Here is a 16,240-nt window from a genome sequence, read left to right as displayed (position 1 = left end):
TAAAACCAAGAATTTGCCCAAGCACTCAGGTCCAGTTTCACCATCACTGATTAGTTCAGAGCCTGCAAAACTGCAGCTGATATGTCAATCCTCCCGTACTCCAGTCAACCTGTCTCTACTAGACTAGTGAAATGAAAGCTATATACTGATGTTAAACCTTCATGATCCACATCCATCTACTTCAACAGGACTGGTATGCATCAAGCTCTTGAAATATAAAACTCCTTCCCAGTCCAATAATATACCATGCCTCCCTACTTCTCCAGATCACATTTGGCATTCTTTCGCCCTTATTCAATCACTTTCACTGTAACATTAATATAAAGGCCTCAGGTACAGTCAGTTAGGTTGCCCTGTACAGTCATACAAAGAAGGGGAGAGGTAGGCAGGTAGGCTCAAGTGAATGGATTTGGACCACAGATTTATATCTAGATGAAATTAGAGTTGCCTGTGAACATCAAGACAAAGCAGCCTGGATTCCTCTTTATTCAAAAACAAGGGAAAGAAAATGGGAAGGGTGATGGATCAAGTTAAATCTGTGACTACTTCTGCTATAGCTGTCATGATATATATTCTTTCTATTAGAAGACACAGGGAGGTTTGAACAATAAAGCAAAAGTCAGTTATTAAGAGCTTCTTCCAGGTCAAAAACTTAAGCTCTGCTTGAGCTGCCAGTTCAAATGGAGTCTATTTTCTAGTACACAATTAAGATCTCATGGAGGTACTGGTTCTGGGGTTAAGGGGGGGTGCTAGAAGGCATTTCTGAAGAAAGCTTAGCAGCCTTTTAAGGCTGCTACAGAAAGAAAAACTTGGCTCTGATGAAAGTTTGGAATGGAAACCAAATTAACATTTGTAGAAAAATAACTAAAGCTCCTATCAAATAAGTCAGTCAGGAAATAAAAAAAAAAACTGGGCATCAGTGCTAAATAAGTATCAGTTTCTACTTTAAAAGCCCATATAGAGAATTATATCCATTTACCCTTGGAAAACTTTTCCAGTAGTGTTTTGGGCTTCTGTAAAGGTAAAACCACCCTGGATGGGTATTGCTCAGTCTGGTATTAACAGGGCTCGAGAAATCATACAGTCTACAGTCAATTTGAGTAGCTGAAGATCTAGTTGAGGCTTGCTATATGGATGCATTAATTTACATTCGGATGTTCCTTCTGGAAAACACCTGCACAGTGCACAATGAAGCAAGAACTACAGCAGACAGGGGCTATGAGAATATGACCACGGCCTTCCTTAATTTAGCCTACTGGGGAAATTTTATCAAGGTGAAACAGTGCACTGATGGACTAGTTGTGGGCCACCGAATATGGATAGGGAAAAGATGCTCCAACACTCTGCATTGGTCAAGGATACACACAGGCTTCAGTGTGGCTCAATCCATTAATAAACATGCCTGCCACCAAACTAAGTGCACTTATGAAGCATCATTGTCTGTGCTTGCTCTCAGCAAAACTGGCCTCTCTCAGGATGTGCACTGCTATAGTAAGCAATCAGTTGCCATGTCCCATTCCCACAACATCATGGCCTCCAGACATAACAGGTGCAGACAAGTTCCCCTACTTGCTGATGTATCACACCACCACCACACTGTCAGAATGGATGGAGATTGCACCGTCGGGATAAAGTTCCTGAAGAGCCTGCAATGAAAGAACCACCACACTCATCACCAGAACTCTTTTGTTCTATTCCACATTCCCTGGATCGATACCACTACCCTACACAGTGCCTCCCCCACCACAGAGTAGATCTACCCATAGTGGCCGGGAGACGAGTAGAATGACATCCCTGATGGAGGATGCATGTGCATATTCACCAGTAAACCTACTACTGGCATGCCTGAGATACACAAATTAGACAGAACATAGGATCTGATTTACTTTACCTTTAAATTCTACTGAAGCTGCATTTTACATCTGGCAAAGAGAACTAGATAAATCATGGTTGCCATCAGCATCAACACCTTAAGGCATAAAGATGCTGAGGGTATCAAGCAAGACAATGAAGCTTAAACTGACTGGTGTGATGAAATTAGAACCAATGGAAAACTTGCTACCCCGATGAATGTTAGTGCTCATGATATTGGCGAATAATATAAAATCCCAGTTGAAACTATCTCCAGGGACAGGAATAGCTACATCAAGCGGTCCCTTGCTCAAATAAGTGACTGTTTGGTGGGAGCAGCAGGGAGCCAGTCATCCCAAGTAGGGAAGCACACTGATCCCTTGCTCAAATAAGTCACTGCTTGGTGAGGGCAGCTGTGACTCAGTCATCCAAGTAAGGAAATACAAATGTTTTGATCAGCACTCTGTTAGCCATGGTGAAACCAAACAGGAGGTAACTAAACTGATGACTAGTGCCCACCTAACAGCAGAGGAACTTCCTGGATGCCTTGGCTATTCTAATGTGAAGACAGGCATCCTGGAGATCCAAAGAGCACATGCAGTCACCCTCTCGCAAGACGTGGACAGTTCAAATGCATCGTCACCATCTAGAATTTGGTTTTGATATACACTGGTTTAGACAGTTTAAATCTAACATGTGCCTGGGGTCTTTCAACTTTTTTGGCACCAAAAAGAATCCTGAATAAACTCTGGATCTTTTCTGGTCTGGTGGGGCCTCTTGGATTGTCCTCATTTGCAAGAGGGGTTTGCATCTTTGACTTTGGCAGCCACCTTCTCATAAGTTAAGACATTGGGAAAGGAAGGGAAAAAAAACATGGCCTGAGAGGTAAAATCAAGGGGACCTTGTAGACCCTGGATATGATCATCCTTTATCCATCTGACCTACATGATCGTCTTATAGCAAGAGATGGAAAAGTTCTGACCCTCAAAGGCCTACAGAGGGGGAGACAGGCAAGTCCCTCAAGGATGTTGTGGAAGTCTCCTAGGGAGAGGATTAGGTATATTCTTACTTCTGGAACCTTTTCTGCCCCTAGGTAAGATTCCAGTCAAGAAACAACCACATTCATGGAAACTTCAGTCTGACCACTGTTGGAATAATTAATGCTGGACTTTTCTGAACCATACATTCAATGCGCTCTTATTGTTCCTGGAAAAAGTCCTTTAAGGAAAGAAGAACTTAACATTCACAGCAATCACAGCCGGGGATCACATCAGTCACCTTGCTAGACAGGGGTCCAGGGAAGTAAATAGTGTGGGAAGAAATAGCCAGGGAATTGTTATGGCTAGGCTTGTATAGGCCCTAGGGCCAATAGCCTAGTACCAATCTATGAGGGTTTTGTCTTCCTACTCATTTTTTGAAGCCTTTCACATGGAGACCAAACAGAGATGATCCATCACATGTGGTGCAGTCCCCTAGGGATGACTAAAATACAGCTGCAGAATAACAGTGTTTCAGACAGACTTAATGGCTTTTCCTGGATCCAAGTCACTTACACTTATCAGCCCAATTATGAATCAGTGTCATAGTGAGCACACATATGCTAGCCATTACTACTACTTATGATTAGATTTCCATTTAAGATTACTGACTAGCAATTTTTTTTTCAGCATATCTAATGTATGCTCATCTAGAACTCACTAAAAACAGGTTATTATCAGATAGCAACTGAATACCTGAACAGAGAATGGACCTAAAGAATAAACATTTCCTAAATCATTCCACAGCTCAGAAATTCTTATCCAGAGGATGGATCTTGGGGCTCACTCCTAAGGGCTTTTGCTGTTATAACAATAGTCAGGCAGGTAAATCTTGCTCCCAAGCCCACTGGTCCTCACCATTCTCTAATCATCAAAAGTGCTACCATTTTTGTCAGTGGACAAGAACATTTAAGATGCAAGTGCAGCAGCATAAAAAGCTTCCTGTAAAATCTCCCGATTGATGGCCATGATGCATTCTCTGACATACCACTTGCAATATTTTCTGGCTATTTGGAGTCTGGAGGATCCTTGGAGTGAAGCTTCCCCATTATACAGGTCAATGTCCTGAGTGGAGGCCTCCACTGAGGAGTCTAATTGCCTCCTTTTATATTTTCTCTTTACTGGGAAACTCAGGGGGGACTCACCTGAATGTATGGGACAGGTATCTGACCCAGACACTTGAAACTGTCAGAGGCTTTCCATTCCTCTGCCCCTTTAGCAAAAGGATGAAATGACAGGCATATGACTGAGGAACATGCCAGGGTGAAGTCAAAGCAGAGAGAGACTCCTGGGGACTGATAAATGCAAAAGGCTATGCTCATACTACTACCTGTCGCTCAGCTGATGACAGTCTCCTGAATCTTGCCAAAGCTGCCTCAAATGGGCTGGATGCTAGCACTGGCATAAATGCTGAAGAAAGATTTGGTGCTGAGAGATCAAATGTCAAGAGGAGCACACGGAGTAGATGCCATAGTTGTTGCTAAACCACCTACATCAAGAACCTGCAAGATATGACTATTTTCATCACCGAGGTAACAGTTTTGGAAAGGGACAATGACTGAGGGAAGAGGTCCGCTCAATGCTGCATTCTGCAGGTGAACTGTTGGCTCCAATAACCAGTTCCAAGTTACAGCCCAGGGAATGAGGAAGGATTGCCTAACTTGGTATGATTTAAACTGTACATTTTTGTATTATTTTTGAAGATTGTACAATTGTTCTTAAAATGTTTTGTAATACAGTGCAGCTTCTCTCCCCAGGTCTCAGCTGAAAAAGAGTCAGACTTTCCTATTCATTAAATGTCAAATTGGGCATAACTACTCCAGAAACAGAGCAGAAAAGAGAACAGCCTACTCAATCTATGCCTTACAGTGAGGCAGTCATCATCTAGGTCCAATCAAAATGGAAACAGGATAGACAGACCTTTCAGAGGAAAAGCTACCCAACCTTCTTGTGGAAATTGAATCCTGCAGGACTGTTACCTTCAACTGGGATACCCCAGAGGTAGAAGCTTACTAAATTATTCTTAGCACAAGCAGCTTCCTTTTTTTGACACTACGGGATGCCTACCCATCTCTCTGAATGCTCTGTCCTCATTAACACCGCAAGACCCCCCCGTTAAATTGAAATTAGGAGCAACAGGTCACACAGACTAACTGTACAGCTATACATTTATAATTGCGGACACATTTATTGAAACAAGCTGACCAAGCACTACTGTGAGATTAATTACATTTTCTTTGTAACACAGATATAACTGTCAGATAAAGTGCACTTCCTCAGCTGACTCGGATTACAAACTGTCCACCAAAATTAGTATTCTACAACCACTTTTATAGCTTCAAAACATTGACATTGATGAAAACATTCTTTTCATGTTTTGAAGCCTTTTTTTGTCTGCATCCTTCTCAATCCAGAGAAAAGCAGTTCCTTCAGCAGGCTGAAATGTTCTTTCATTGATAGGATAGTCTAACTTTTCTGCTTTGTTAGCCATGCTCATCCAAAAAAAACAGTTCTTAGTATGCCGAAACGTTCTTTCATTTATAGGAGAGTTTGTAACTTTTTTCTGCTCCGTTAGCCATTTCCCTTTAGCGTGAATATCTGTGTACATTCAACTATTTAGGATATTTCAACAAACCTCTATTGTTGATGCCATTTGTTACAAAGACATTCAGAAGTATAATACTTTGTTTCACATAAGCACATTCTGTTAAATCAATGCATATTTTGTCACATGCTATTTCTAAAAATATCACAGTTATGATTTCTAAATTTCTTACTATGAAGGAAAAAAACAGTTCTATATTTTTCTATCAAATACATATTACTTATGAGGGAAACCAGTTTATGTTACTCTATCACCCCCCCCTTCCCCTAGGCTGGCTTTGTGGAGCTGAACTTTTACAATATAGTTAGTGAAAGGCTTTTGAATGGCAAATACTAAACACTGCATACAGCATTCCTTCCCCAAGCATATAGAATAGTTTGTGAGCATCCTTGATGGGAATGAAATAGCCACACAACTCAATTTTTACATCCTCAGGACTTTTTTATTGCCCTTACCCATAAGTAATCCTAAAACGTCAACATCTATCCTAACAAACGAAAAACAAAAACTAGTGGCTAAAAGTATAATAAGACCAAATCACAACAGCTCTCTTAACTGGGAGAGGGCAGGTGAAAAAAAACAAAAAAAAAAAACTAACTATACCAATGCTGGAAAAAAAAAAGCAGCAGTCAAATAACCCCTAACAATAATAACCTGACATAAATTTAAAGAAAAAAATAGAGCACTTGCTTTAATCAACGGATGCCAGTTCTATAGCACCTTGAAGCTACTACTTGATCCATGGCAAATGGGATATGAAATAGCAGTGACATAATGCATTAAGTAATCAACAGTTGTTGCCTGAATTTGGGACAGTTCAGTAGCTGCTGGTACAACTGCTGCCTGTGGTTACTACTCCTGACTGAATCCTGTAAGATACAGATCTCTGCACACTTAAAAACTCAACTTGCTAAGGTGAACTGTCCCACTGGAAACCAAGTTTTTCAAACAGAGTACTTAATGACAGTTTTGCTTCTGTGCCTGCCATCCATCAAGCCTTATATATGGGTTTTCAGCTCATTCACTAACCAGCTACAGGGGAGTTAAAAGCACAACAGCAACAGCTAACTGGAGGAGCCATCAAACAGGTAACCAAAGTAGGTTGTGGAGGCACTTCCATTTAGGCCCCAACCCCAGCCCTGGGGATAGCCTGGCAACATACATCATGACATGGCTGTGCACATATCTGCTACCAGTTACAAGTGAGGAAAACAACCAATTACACATTCTTTGACATGGCTACTTCAGTGTCTTACAAGCTGTTGCTTGTTTGGTGGCAGTCAATCAAATGAAATTACCATTTCCTCCCTCATCATTCATGAGCTGGTAGTGGATCCCCAAAAATCTCATCTTGCCCAACTCAGTTCTTCTTGCACAGAAGTCTGTACAAACTCTGGCTGCCTGGGTCAAACACAGGTTTTCATCCCTCTACTCCACAGAGCCAGGCTTCAAGAGAATACTTCAGCCATAGGTGCAATTCTTATTCTAGCAGGTTTGTATTCAGTAGCCAGTCATTGTACGGCATTGTCAGATTTCATGATCAGGCCCAAAAGACATTACAGACTGTAAAAAAAATATGCAATTTTTGAGTCGACAAAATGGATGTCCTCTCAACCTCAGATGCATCTCAGACTTCTTACCTTAAATATTATGAAAGAGTTATAACAAAATGCACCCTTGGCATACTCGGCACCAAGCATGAAGGGATTCAATACCAAGAATGCAGACACAACATTCACTGCATTTGTAGAAGAATCAAACAGCACACAGCCACAGCCATAGCACCCCATAATCCCAGAAGAAAGTACAGATGTGTAAAATCTTACCCTAACAGCAGATGTCCTCCTCTTCACTGTTGCAACATTCTTTATAAAAGGGATTCCCTGCCCAGGGTAGCCCAACATATGGCCTTGTATAACAAAGCCATAGGTTTTATAGGCATTGTATATCACACGTATGCTCCCTGCTCAAGGCATAGGGCATAAAACTGACATACAGAACCATACCTAAGAACTGAAATGCCCCCAGGAGGAACAAATATTCCTAGGAGCTAGGAGGAACATGTGCAGAAAAGGGGAGGATGGAGGGAGTGAATACTGCAACAGTGAAGAGGACATCTACTGTTATGGTAAGATTTTACTCAGCTGAACTGTGTTATTCCATATCACTACTGCAGTATTCTTTACAAAAGGGAGAGTGCAAAAGCTCAAGAGGAAACTTGGGAGGAACAAGGCACAGAAAAGCCCTCTGACAAAGCCAACTGTTGCTCTGGAAACAATATCCAACCTAGTGAAGTTATGGACAGAAGTCCAAGTAGCAGCCTCATAGATGTAATTGGTATCCCTCCATTTAAAAATGCAGCATAAGAAACAACAGCTGCAGTACAGTGAGGCTTTACAGATGCAAAAAATATTTTTCAAGAAAGGAACAAAAAGAAATGGCCACAGAAATCCAGGATGATATAGTTTGTTTAGAAACAGCTAAACCTACAGATGTGGGATGAAAAGAAAAAAAGTTGCTCAGATTTGCTTATGGCCTTAGTCTTATCCAAGAAATACCCATGATGTCTATGCAAATCCAAATTGTGAAGAATTTTCTCATTAGCAGACTGCGAAGGAAAAAAGTAGGGAAATTAATAGACTGACTAAGAGACAACTCATTAACAATCTTAGCCATAAAATAAAGATTAACACAAAGACAGACCCCCTGCCACTGTGACAACAGTAACAAAGAAGGAACAACCATAACAGCCTGGAGCTCAGAGACTCTTAGCTGAAGTAGGGATCAAGAGAACAATCTTCCAAGTACAGTGTTGCAAGGAAGCTGAAGCTGCAGCCTAGAAAGTAGCCCAAGTCAATTTTTCAAGACAAAACTGAGGTCCCAGAAAGGTGGAATAGGCTGCCCGATATGAGGGATGACTTTAATCAATTGTTTGACCTCAAACCTAGAAGCAAAAGGAGGTGTTAATAGCGGACAAATGGAAACAGCTGAAAGGTGAGCTTTAACAGAAAAACATGCCAAACCAGCATCGTGCAACTCAGACAAAATAGGAGAGAACCAGAGTGATCCATACAGAAAATGGATCCTGGTTACGGGAAGGCACCAGACAGAAAATATCTTCCATTTGGACAAATATGATTTCCTGGTAGTGGGTTTTCCTGGCTTCCAGCAGAACCCTAAACATGTCCTCAGAAAAGAGGTGCCTAAAAGGAATCAAAACCCTATCACTCACAGTTTCAACTGAAAAGTGGACAGGTGAGGATAAATCAGAGATCCCTTGTCTTGCGTGAGAAGGTCCACCCTGTGACGGAACTTGTGGTGATTGCTCTTGGCTATGTAAAGAAAAGGGAATGCTGTCTGAGCCAAAAGGGTGTCACCAACAAGATAAGATTTTCAGGGAGTCTTGCTTTACCTTGACCAGGACCCTCAGAATTAGAGGAAGGGGAATGAAGGCATACAGAAACATCCTCTTCCAAGGAAAAGACAGGGGAGACTTGGGACTCTGGCACACAAAAAAGGGAAGCTGCCTGTTCAAAGGGGAGGCAAAATGATCTCTCTGTGGAATACCCCACCGATGGACAATATCCAGAAATATGTCTGAGATGTATAAAGCCTGAAGAGTCACTCAATACTGGACAGCTAAATCCCTGACCTGAAGTGCCAATCTGCAAAGAAGTGGGACCATGCTCCCCTTTGTTTGTTGATATACCATATAACAGTAGTATTGTCTGAAGATTTTGAGAGGCCCTGGAAGGAACAGGGAATTAAAAGTCTGAAGAGCTAAAAGGAGAGCTCTCATCTACTTTATGTTGATGTGATCTAACATCTGATGAGGCCAGAGACCCTGGACCTTCAGGAAATTCAAAGAAGCTTCCCACTCCCTGTGTTTAAGGCATCTGAAAAAAGTTCCTGAGCGGGGACTGGAGGTTGAAAGGAAAGCCCCAAGTTGAGAAAAAGTTGATGAATTCACCTCTGAAGCTAAAGTTTGATGCATGGAAAGAAAGGAATTAGAAATCCTGTGGATGACAGTGCTGAAGCCACAATGACTTTAGGAACCACTGTAGTTTTCTCATATGGAGTCTAGCTAGAGGCGGTAAAGGAAAGACGGAGGCCATGAATCCTAGAATCCTGATCAAACATAGAACAGACTGAATTCCCATGCCACATCTGGCCCAAGCTCTACTTAATTGGCAGCAAGATATGTGGTGTATGGGAGCCAGGCCACACATCAGATCACAAATGACAAGAAACAAAGGAGATGCAGCAGGCAAAGGAATTAACACAGATTCTCATTAAGCCTTCTCAGGTGGCAGGTTGTAAAAAAACTGGTCTTTTTCTGGGCTGAAGAGGTACAGTCAAAATGCCTCAAAGTCTGCACTGACAGATCTCTGACTACCTACCAAAGCACAACTACCCTGACATTACTCAGCCATCTTACACAGAATCAGTTACAACAAATCTCTTCCAAATGGTTCTGCTAGAATGAAACTTGGGTTGGCTAACAGTCATAGCTATTAATCTCAAGTCAAATGCATCAAAGAAAAGGGATCATCTAGTGGTAATGCAAATGAAAGAGAAGGTAGACTTGCTATCTTTATTAGCCTCTGGCTATGCAGACTTAAGTAGAAGGCAAACAAATATAGTGGCTCCAACACCCATTAACTAGTTGCTAGGCATTCAAATACCAGAACTAGCAGATGAATGCACTCCCACCAAGGGCAGAGTGGGTTAAGGACAGGACACCACTAGGCCAAATGCAGGCTTCATTGAATTCCCTAATGGTGTGCTTCTACAACTGCTACTGAAGTAATCTCAAGCTATAAGACACCTGCTTGATGCAAAGGGCCGAAGACATGAGCCATGAGCAAGGGAAGACCTGGATGCACTTTCCTTACCACGAGAATGCTGCCCCTTCTAGGCCTTGGGGAATGTATCAGGAGTCTCCAGTCCTGAGTACCACTGATCACTGCAAAAGGATGACAGAACGATCACGCTGGTCATGCACACGGTCCAGGCAATCATAAAAGAAAAGGTGCTGCAAGAACCTCAGGATGGGCCACCCCCCACCCCCCAAAAAAGAAAGTTGGAGCAGAGATCATGATCCTCTCACATCATGGTCCTCAAATGAGGCTGAGGCCTGTTTAATGACTCAGCCCGTAAAGACTGCAGACACTGGGTGAGGCATGAGGCCTGCTGAACTCAGGACTTACCCAGAGTAGTTCAGGCCCAGAATATACCAGTATATTTTTGTGACAGTGCGCTGACCTGCACTAGGGTCTTGGAAGAGAACAATCTGTATATGAAGACCTTTAAAATGCCTCCATCTTCACATAGATGGCAAACAGTTTTATTATTCTAAGTTGCCAAATAGATGGGCTAATTTTAATAAATGTACAAGATGTTAATGCTATTCTCTTCCCTGAGCCAGAGGAAGAATGGTCAAGTAATGGCATGTGGCATAGGTGAATGAAGGGTGGCAACAGTCATCTCTCTACATAAGAGTGGACCATCAAAAGGCCCCAGGAACTACAGACCCATCAGTCTGAAGTCTAACATGCAAAGCTATGGAACAAACAATTACAGAAATTAACAAGGACATTGGCAACCTACAGACACTGAATCCATCCCAGTTAGGCTTTGTCTACTCAACCTGGTAGACTTCTAGAGGGTCACCAAGTCTAAAGATGAGGGGGAAATGGTACGTACCACCTACACACACCTGACCAAGGTGTTCAATACAATATCCCACTCTAGTATTGTTGATAAACACTCTGAACCTGGTACAGATCCCTACATAACTCGCTGCTTTGCTGGCTCCTCCCAGATGGGATCCAAGGAGTCAGGATGGATAAAACCACCTCCATCAGGAGACCGTCACCAGCGGTGTACCCGAAGACAGCATGCTGGGCCTGCTCCTACTTGGCATCTAATTCTCAGAAGTCAAGGTTAATATCAAAGGCCTCTGGCTTACCAAATGCACAGATGACTAAACTATAAAAGATTCCCCCCCCCAACACCACCATCCTACAAGGTCTAACAAAAATGACTGCTGTCAAAGTCGCAGATTAAAACAATGCAAAAAAATGTATTATGGTGCCTTTTGGGAATCACCCATCCATGCTAATTACTCCATTTCTAAAAACACCATTAATAGTTGATCTGACAGAGATCTAAGAACATATGTGCTGCAACATTTTTTTCGTCATCTGGATGTGCTGAACATTAGCAATTGTAAAGAGTGAACAAGGAACAGCTGCAGAAAGCACAGCACAGTATGCAGGACTGGAATTTGAAGAAATAGCACTGGCGCAAACATGGAACATGCATTTGAAGTACAAGTGTGTGCACAGAGAAGGGAAGGGGTGTGTGCGTGTAAGATGCCAGAGTTAGAGGACACACAAGTTAGGAGACTTGTTTGTAGTCAAATCCTCTTGGGAGCAAGAATCTTAACCATCCACACCAGCTGCCAGGCCAGCTTTTATTTTTCTTTTTTTCTTTTGTAAATCACTGAGAATTACAGTGTCAATGTCAGTACATAGTCTGGGCTACAACGGTTTCTCTAGCACTTAGTGCAGATGCGTACGGATATGACTTCCTGTAGTACATGGTTTGATTCCCTCTGCCTTCATTACTTTCTGAGAAAGTCTGCCAAGTTACTTTACCCAATGGTACTCCTGGGCGTGCTCCTGAAAAGGAACATGCGCCCAATGGGCTGTCCCAGGCTGTTAGCAAATGTGTTATGCACTTGTCTTTTGAATTCTTGCACCCCTCATATCGTTAGGAATTAGTACTTCACTATATGCTATTTAAGGATACAGCCCAACAGGTTTCTTGTAGTTGAACGGTTGCCAGATGCATTTTCACTAAATGTGGCTTTCAAGGGAATATAAATGTAGTATTTTTTCTGCCAAGTCTGTTTTCAATGAGAGTATTTTGTTTTGTTTAGAAAATGTCTTTTTTCTGTAAAATTTGAAATATTATAAATTAAATCTAAATCTCTGTGATAAATATTTTATTTATTTTATTTTATTTTACATTTAACCAGGAAAGACCGACTGGATACTAGTTCGATTCAGCAGAGACCTGGGGAGAAAAGCTCCAAATGTACAAAAACAAGTGTAAACACAAAATTATTACAGTGAGTTATCACAAAACTGAGATTTGTTTAACGATATGTACACACAGGTACATGTTCTTCTCACATACACACAGCAAAGGTTGGAAACAAGTAGATGAGAAAGCAATAGTTAAAGATTTCATCTGAAAAAGGAAAACACAAATTAACGTGGTTATCATACATGGTGTAGTGTTAACTTTAAATCTTTCCAGTAGGTGGGTGATGCACAGAATTTTAAACAGTTACAGAATCAGTTTTATTTTTGTAGTGAGGTTCTCATTTATGAATTATGTTTGAGTGGGGGTTAGTCAGGGTTTGTACAGGAACAAAGCCACTGCATTTTTAGGTATTTCCTAAAGGAAGTTTTGAATTGGGATAAGGAGGGGTCAGTGGTGAGTTCAGCAGGAAGTAAGTTCCAGTTTTTACCAGCAGAGTTGGAGAATAGTGATTCACCAGATGAATTGTTGGTTTTAACAGTCTGCACTAGCAATTTTTTGAAAGAGCAAAGGGATTTTAGGTTACTGTAGGGGGTAATATTTTTCAGTATGGATGTACTGTCTTGGTTGGTAGAGAATTTTGTGAACAACTATTAGTTGGTTATATTGCAGATGATAGGGTAGTTCTAGCCAGTCTAATGATTGAAGGTTAAGGTAGTGAGGGGTTCTATAAGCTGATCCTGGGCAAATCTGGCAATGTTATTGTATAGCACCTAGTAAATGTATTGTGGTTTGATTTGCTTAGGTTTATGAAGATGAGTGAGGCATAAAGAAGGGTCGATAGCAGATGTGTACAGGCAATAACAGTTCTAGTAGATGGGGTTAGGAATGGTTTAATCTTGTATAAAGAGCTTACTTTTTTGTTTTAATAGTTTTGTCTATGTGAGCATCAAACTTGAGTTATTGTCGATGATCACTCCCAGTAATTTAGTACTAGGTTCTGGGGAAATTATGTACCACTGTTAGATACTATGGTGAGAAGACCTTACAAGTGGGGGAGAAGAGTAATAGTTTGGTTTTATTTGGGTTTAATAGTAGTTGGCATCCAGTGAGCCAGTTCTCTACTTTGTTGAAAGTGAATTGGGACAAGGATTGTAAATCTGTGGTGGAAGTGGTAGAGCAGATTAGGGTTGAGTCATCTGCATACTGAATACAAGTTGCATCGGGGATGACTTTGTACAGGTCATTAATGAATATGGAGAACAGTAGGGGACATAATATAGATCCCTGTGGGACTCCAAGGGTGACTGGTAAAATGGACAATAGGTGATTCTTCCATAGTACAGCCTGTTGTCTATCACTTAGGTAAGAACGAAACTAGGTAATCGCTAGGTTATCTATGGAGAGTGATTTTAATGTGTTTAAGAGTAGTTGGTGATTAACCATATCAAATCCCTTGGAAAGGTCAAGGAAGAGGGCTGAGAAGATCTTGTTGTCATTACGGTTTTGATTTACTGTATGGGTGAAGGAGAGAAGGGCTAAGGTTGTACTATGCCAAGGTCTAAATCTGTGCCGGGAGTGGGCAAGGAGAGTGTTTTGATTCAGATAGGCAAGAAATTGCTTGTGGATACATTTTTCCATTATTTTAGCCAAGGGAGACAGAATGGCTATAGGCCTATAATTTGAAAGTTCAGTGGAATCTCCCCCCCTTTATTAAGAGGAACAACGTGGGAGATTTTCCAGATGTGGGGGATATAGGCTTCATGGATAGTTCTACTGATTAAAATTGATATGGGGTATGCTACTTCATTAGCATTCTTTGAAGATATTCTGCAGGTAATAGGTCTGCTGAAAGGGTGGTGGGTTTCAGTTTTTTAAGTAGGGACTTAAAAGATGTTGGTCCTGGATCAAGCTTAAAGGGGATCTTATTATCAGGTGTGGGGTTGGTGGTACTTGGGGTATTGGGAAATGGCTTACTGGCTAAGGATTGCACGGTTTCTGTAAAGAAAGTGTTGAAGGTGCTGGCAAAAATTTTAGGTTGTTGTTGGAGGGTAGTTAAGGGGGTAGGGTTAGTTGATTGGCCTGGGTGGAGAAGTTTGTTTATGCCTGACCGGAATTTTTGTGGCTGATTTTGGTGCTTTTGTTGCAGATTACAGTAGTAATCGTTTTCGTCTGGCATAATAAGACTTCTTTGTATCATTTCTCAGCTGTTTATAAGGTGGTCTTTTGGGGATTTAGTGGTTCTCCAGGAGGTCCACACTTTGTTTCTGCTAATAGTTTTTTGTCTTGTATCATTGGACAGCCATGGTGCTACTTTGTTATTGGTTGTGATAGTACATGGGGGAGCATGGTTATACAGGATAGCAAGAAATGTAGAGTTAACGTATGAGACTGCTTCATCTAGTGGAAGTAGCCATAGGTAGGATGAGTCACGTGTTAAGTTCATTTTGAAATTTAGTCTGAATAAAGTTCTTACAACTTCTAATGGTTTAAAGGAAGATTCTTGAGAGATGTAATTTCATTTTCTGATTATACAGGTCAGGAAGTGCTCACTAAAGTTATCAGGTAGGGTATCTGTTTTATATATCTGGGGTAGGTTATTAATATCCAGTGTAGGATACTTGCCTTTTTGTTAGGCTTACTGATCCTGGTTGGGGAAGATATCTGGGAGAAGCCATGCAAATTTATATGGGTGGAGGGGAAGTCTGAAGAACAAGTATTCCATTCGATATTAACATCCCGGAGAAAAAGAAATTAGGTCTTACCATAACGTTCCATCTGTATTGTTATCCCTCGTTCAGTCATTACGCATGGATATCGGTTCCAACCTCGGAACTGAGCCGGCCATTTTCCAAGCTCGCGTCAGCTTCAAACTCGCGAGCTAAACTCTTACCCACAATCGTCCACTCCCTATTACCTCAGATTGAGTTTGCAAGTCAAAAGAAGGTAGAGGGTACCTATGGTAAAATAACCTAAGAGAACCGGATGGTGAGATCCACTAGAAGCGACAGGAGGGAGAAGCAGGGAGGGTTGTAATGACTGAAAGAGGATCAGCAATACAGATGGAACGTTATGGTAAGACATAACTTCTTTATCTGATATTGTTAATCCTCGTTCATTCCTTACACATGGGACAGAGTCCCCAGCTACCTCTATTCCTGGGAGGCTCTCATGGAAGGACATTCCTGAGCACCATAGAACCGAAAGATGCTCTTCCCCTGGAGGCCAAATCCAATTTATAATGATTGATGAAGGTATGAGAAGTAGCCCAAGTTGCAGCTGAACAGATGTCATGTAAAGAAACTCTGGCATGGAAGGCAGCAGAAGTTGCCACCGACCTTGTTGAATGAGCTTTCATGGTAGTAGGCAACGAGATATTATGTTGTGTATAAATGAAGGTCACACAGTGCTTCAACCATCTAGCTAATGTGACCTTACCAACAGCAGATACTAATCTGGGTCCAGAAAAGGCCAAAAATAGCTGGTCAAATTTACGAAAGGACCTAGTCCTGTTAAAGTAAAAACGGATTTGCCTGTGGATATGTAGGCAATACTCTCCTCTGTTTGAATGATTGGGAAAGAAAACTGGCAATTCAATGGTTTGATTAATGGACATTTCAGAGATCACTTTTGGCAGAAATGATGGATTAGTTCTCAGAGACACTATCTCTATGACAAAGATCATATGAAGCTG

General features: G+C 41.4%; 1 protein-coding gene across 1 annotated transcript in view; it reads right to left on the bottom strand.

The window, feature by feature from the left end:
- The window catches only part of NUP133 (nucleoporin 133), a 2,059,048-nt gene that overhangs the window by 954,016 nt on the left and 1,088,792 nt on the right, over positions 1-16,240 (bottom strand). The gene's annotated exons all lie outside the window — the stretch shown is intronic.

The sequence above is a fragment of the Protopterus annectens genome, chromosome 1.part0 (genome assembly GCF_019279795.1).
Source record: "Protopterus annectens isolate FY-2018-M chromosome 1.part0, PAN1.0, whole genome shotgun sequence".
In the NCBI taxonomy this organism is placed as follows: Eukaryota; Metazoa; Chordata; order Ceratodontiformes; family Protopteridae; genus Protopterus; species Protopterus annectens.
The sequence above is the reverse complement of the archived record's forward strand: the minus strand, read 5'-3'. Positions and strand labels throughout refer to the sequence as shown.